The following is a 5,555-nucleotide window of genomic DNA, read 5'->3' on the forward strand; positions in this document are numbered from 1 at the left end:
TTAAAAATTCTAATCAATTAATTAAAATTAAAATCAAAATTAATCCTAATTAGGGTCTAATCCAAGAATCATTCCATTTCATGTGTGTATTTTATTTAGTATTTTCATGAATTAAAAGCAATTTAAAAGCAAAACAAACAAAAGAATACTAGCTAAATACAGCAGGGGGTGCGCCTTCTGTGCAAGGGTGTGCAGCCTGGAAAACCTAGGCGATGGGCCTAACAGAAGGCCCAAAGTGTATGTGTTTGTAGCCTGGTTCAGGAAATGGGGTATGCTAATTAAATTGAGGGTGCATGGATGAAGTTTCATGGGCCTATGGCATGAAGCCCACACGCACAGCCAAGGGAGAAATTGAGTGGAGGAAACACTCAGTACAATTCCTTCATCTTGTTCATGTGTTTATGTTACTTCTCTCAAATATGCCTCCGCCGGAACTTCTGCTCCGCCGTGCCGGAGGCGGCGGAGTTGGCCAGAACGACCAAATATCACCACCAAAATGCTCCTTTCCACATCCTCTCTCTCTCTCTCAATCTCTCAAAAATTTCTACTAAAGACTAACTACTTCTCCAAATCGAATCAAAAAAGCTATGGGCCCTAACCATGAAAACTAAAATCAAACGGAGGAGGAGGGGAATCAAGCCACTCCACCTTGGGGCTTTGATTTCCCTCAACAAGAGCTACATTGCGGTATCAAAATTCAAGCAAACAAAGGAGGAAGAGAAATGCGTCACCGACCTGTAAGACAGAGGATTGCCTTGGAAGTTGTTGCAGAGTCAGAAATTGAAGACGAAGATGCTATTGAAGAATGAAGAGAAATCCAGACGTAAGCAATTCGAGTTCTTAACCTTTTCCCTTGCTGCAATTTCTTCTTCTTCTTCTTCTTCTTGAATTATAGCCTGTAGGGTGAACTTGTTCTATGGTTGTTGTTGATTACAATAGAAAATGTGGAATGCAGGTTTAGCTCAGTTGTGGCAAGCTTCAATGTCAAGCTTGCACCAACAATGGTGAAGTTGAGCTTTTAGTGATTGGTGAGGGGAAGATGAATTGAAAGAGTGATTTGCAGAAAATGATCAAAGTCCCTTGATGAATAAGGAGGAATATGATTATATAGATGAGTTCCCTAACTGTTTCGGGCACTTTTCCGGGCAGCTCTGTTTGAGGTTAGGGCACTGTTATGGTTAAGTTAAGTTGAATCCAATAGTAAGTTAGTTGGATCAATTAACAGAGTTATATTTTCTGTTAAATTGTCATTTGGAACGGTTGGAATTTAGGATTGGTTAATGAAGTGAAATGTTAGTTGCTGAATCTGTTCTGTGGTGCTAATTGATTTGCTAATTTGAAGTAAATTTTGCAACTGTTTTCATAACTATGCAATCCATGTTTTTGAGTTGAATGCCATGTGAAATGAGGTTTAGTTGTTTTGGAATGATGCAGGCAATTAACTGATTTGAATGTTACTGCAAAATGAAGTTTAGTTGCTGAATTGGATTGGATTTAGTGTAGGAAATGGCACTGCAATACTGAACATGGCGACAGGGCACAGGTGTAACCGGTTAACCACTTTGGTTAACCGATTACCAACATGACATCTTGCCTTAGTAGGCCATGTTTGAATGGATATGTTGAATTGGTGATCAAAAGAGGTGATGGCTGTATGTTGTTATTGTTGTTGGAAGTGTTAATGAATTGAAGTTAGTGAATTGGTTAGAAGAGTGAACTAGGTTAGTTTACTGTTAGTTAGATTGTTAGTTAGCTGCATTAGTTGACAATTGTGGGTTAGTTGGTTATGGAATTTTACTGGTTTCACTTGTTTGTCTGCAGTTACTTGTTTGAAGAGGTTCCAACATAAAATGAAGGTTTACATGGCATTCTGCTGCCAACAAAAAAGCATCAATAGCAACATCATGAGTTTCAACAGTGATTTCATTCTGAGAATGCAAATCTAAAGCCAAGCGCTTAAACTCAGAAGCACGAAGCTCACAGTCATGATAGTTTAAAAGTTGAAAATAATCTGCCTGAAGTTTGAAGTATTCAAACCTAAGGCCGAAATCTATGAGAACATTAGATAGAAACAATGGGTGGAATGTTTATCCACCACATGTTTGGATTCCGATATCACATCCGCATCGCGAGAAACAAAGATATTATTGTTAGGAACATTAGAATTGCTTCTCAATGAAATACCCTGCAATTCTGGTGGAGCGAAATGTAGATTACGGTATTCAACAAAATCAGATCTTCCTGCGGTTTCCGGTACCTGGTTTTGCCATCAGACTCATCTTGACTATTGAGCTTGGAAAAAGTAGCTCCTCCATTAACCCCAGAAGAAAGAAGTGAGACAGATGCAGCTTCATTTTCAGTTGGTCTTAAAACAGATTTGCAAAGGTCAACATCAGGTGGCGGTAACATGTGTGGTTTCAGTATCGAGAGAAGCACACTAGGAACCACAGACCCATGTCTCCATTCTGATTCCAAAGAAGGAAGAACAGGTGGCTTTGAATATATAGACGAATGAATTTCACCTCCTAAGCCAAAACTCTCTACTAGCACAATCCTTTAACAGCTCCTTCATAAAGATACTTTATTCCATGCGAAATATCAAGAGCAATTTACATCCTTGACATCCAAAGTAATTGCTTCCTTGGCATGTTATTTATTGTTTCTTGTTGCTTTAATCCATATGTTTTGACCTTCAAAGATAAGTGTGATAGTATTTGATCTTGTGCAGGTTTGCAATTGATAACTGGAAACGCGAGGGAACCTTCATCAATTCTCAGCTTCTTCAATGTGTCCACTTGTAACCAATCGGCGGCGCTCATTTGCAGTGACAGAAGCATCATGATTAGCAGACAAACAAATCCTTCCAAGGCCCTTCATTTTGTTCGAACTCTCAATCACACTCTGGACATTCTTGCCTTTGATACCTACAACAACTGCATTTGCAAAATATCTAAGAAATGGATCCAAATTTAACCGAGATTTCTCAGCTATTCAATCGATTTAAGGCTGCGTTTCTCAGAAACGACTTTGATTCCAGTTCGAATCTCCTTTCCCAGCTTAAAGTGTTACTGAAAGGGTTCAGAAGTCTTCCACCATTGTTTGCAGATACACCTAATGTTGTTCAGGAGTTAACAATAGCAAGGGATATGCATGAGCATGCTGTTGTCCTAATATTGGCACAACCTCCATGAAAGGTATGGGGCTTTATGAGGGAAGATTATTGCATATGTTCACCACAGTAGAAAGAGCAACTCTCTGTATGCTTGTTGAGAAGCAACCAATGTAATTTAAAATAGTCGTAACATGCTTTGCCAGCTTTACAAGCAATGGTGATATGCTTCTTTGCAAAGTCCAGTTTCTCAATATCCCTACATATCTCTTGAACCATTGTCTCCGCCTTATTTTTTTTGTTTGAATATGCATTGTATTCTCATGGTGATGAGAACTAGTTCAGGTATGTACGTGAATGGATGTTTGGATGTTGATGTCTTGTATGTCGACTTTTTGTAACTTGATTTCCAAGAAAGAATACCTTTCCCTCCGAAAACATGTCTTTTGAAAATGTGAGCAAAGAGATTGGTTAATAAAAGTCAATTTCTCATGGTCGACTTTGATTAGAGTCAAACTTGCGATCAACAAACAATTCCAATCCATGATGTAGTCCATAATGATCAAAGCCTAGGCCAACAATTAGGATTCCACAAAGATGAGCATCCCAAATTCATTTTAGCACAATTCCATAGACTTGATTTCCAAAATTCTCAAGTATGCTATAGAAGAACCCTAGACTTGATTCCCAAAATTCTCAAGTATGCTATAGAAGAACCCTAGCTTATGGAGTTTGATAGGTTACTTGTCATAATTCGAACACTTGTGTCATTAATAACAAACATTTGAATCAATGATACTTATTTAAAAATACAATTATAAATGAGTGTCATAGATGATTATGAGTATGCAGATGAAGTGAAGATTATGAGCTTGATAAAATAAAAAAGATAGGGTAAATTTGACACAGGACATTTCAGTCACAAACCTACGACAAATAGTTGGGTCTAAGACCCATTTGAAATGTATATATATTGTATTCCTCTTCGTCTTAATATGAGTCATACTCAATAAATTTGATTTTTAACTCGGTCGCTAAACATTATAGTGAAAATTTTAGTGACAAGTTTTCTAAATTTTCATATTACTTTGTTCTATTTTTTATTTTTCCAGATTTATTAAAATATTTCACGTTAAAAGTTTTGATTTTTTAAGAAATCTTTCCATCTTTTGCAAGATTTTAAAAAAATTAATTAATTGTGAGAATGATTTTGTAGGACGAAGATGAATATAAAATAACAAAATTAAATATAAAAGTAAAATGTTTAACAAAAATGAAGGATTTTTTTAAAATAACATAAAATAGTGACACGGTATGAAATAGCCATGTGTATGCCACATGTCTTTAAAAAAAACATTGAAAACATCTAACCTATTTTGTATAATCATAGGCCACAAGTGATAAAAAATTAAAGAATCCTCATATTACATGCTTAAATTTTTTTATTGGAACAAAATATAATTTGCTCATATGATAAAGGATAAAAATGATATCAATCCTAAAACAAAAACCGTTTAATGAATATTGTTATTTTAAATTGACTTTATTACAACAGTAGTTTTATAAAGGGTTATGCGTGTTATCTATTCTCGTAGCCTAATAATATTCGATGCTAAATAATTAAGATAGAAAAACTTTTTAATAGGAGAAAAGAATTGATACTTTCCGTATAGACAAGCAATCAAAATAACTCACCTAAGCTAATATTCTGCAAGAAAAATCCTAATAATAAATAATCATATCGAAATTATAATATTCACTATAAAATAAAACACGTTTAAACAGTTGATGAATAACTATTCTGTATAATTGTACAGTAGAAATTATTGATTAAAATAGCATAGTGATAGATTTGAGGACCAATATTAATTTATTAGCCTGTCCGGCTTGCTTAATTTGTAATGCTTGATGTCGTTAAGTGTAGGACGGTGGCCTTGCAATAAGTTTTAAATTTCTAAAATCTGAAGATTTTAGTTGAGCGACAGGAGATCAAACACATGGCTCAACTGTGCTATACTTTGACTTTGGTTACAACATTCAATAAAAATTGGAAAAGAGTAAATACAGAACTCTATATAAATATATATTTTTTTGAATGTTTTTTCTTGGTTTTAGTTTAAATAATTTTTAAAAGTAATGTTTTATTTTGAAAATTTATATGAATGATAAAATGTTACGTTTATGTTTTTATACAATATTTAAAAATATATATTTGATTAACTAATATTTATAAGAGTTACTATTTGTTAATGTGTATTTAGTAGAAATAAGGAAATCATGGATCACGTGGTTGTTTATTTTTAATATATTATGTTTTATAAAATAACATGTTTCGGGTCTAATAACAAATAAAAAATATGTTATTTAGAGCTTCATCAAATATCACCTGAGTATCTATCTTGAGATCATCAGTAAACTTCATTGTTTTCTCATTGACAGAGAATCA

The 5,555-nt window shown here is 34.4% G+C and overlaps 1 long non-coding RNA gene across 3 annotated transcripts; it reads left to right on the forward strand.

Moving 5' to 3' along the window:
• Positions 1-354: 354 nt before the first annotated feature.
• Positions 355-3,494, forward strand: LOC127096619 (uncharacterized). 3 transcript variants are annotated; one of them, XR_007792751.1, is made up of 4 exons: positions 355-823; positions 956-1,721; positions 1,822-2,629; positions 2,729-3,494. It is a non-coding gene; the product is annotated as an uncharacterized LOC127096619 (long non-coding RNA). The 3 variants fall into 3 exon arrangements; XR_007792752.1 differs by having other exon boundaries at positions 356-823; positions 956-1,160; positions 1,435-2,629; XR_007792750.1 differs by having other exon boundaries at positions 956-2,629.
• Positions 3,495-5,555: the final 2,061 nt, after the last annotated feature.

Source organism: Lathyrus oleraceus, chromosome 6, assembly GCF_024323335.1.
Source record: "Lathyrus oleraceus cultivar Zhongwan6 chromosome 6, CAAS_Psat_ZW6_1.0, whole genome shotgun sequence".
Taxonomy (NCBI): domain Eukaryota; kingdom Viridiplantae; phylum Streptophyta; class Magnoliopsida; order Fabales; family Fabaceae; genus Lathyrus; species Lathyrus oleraceus.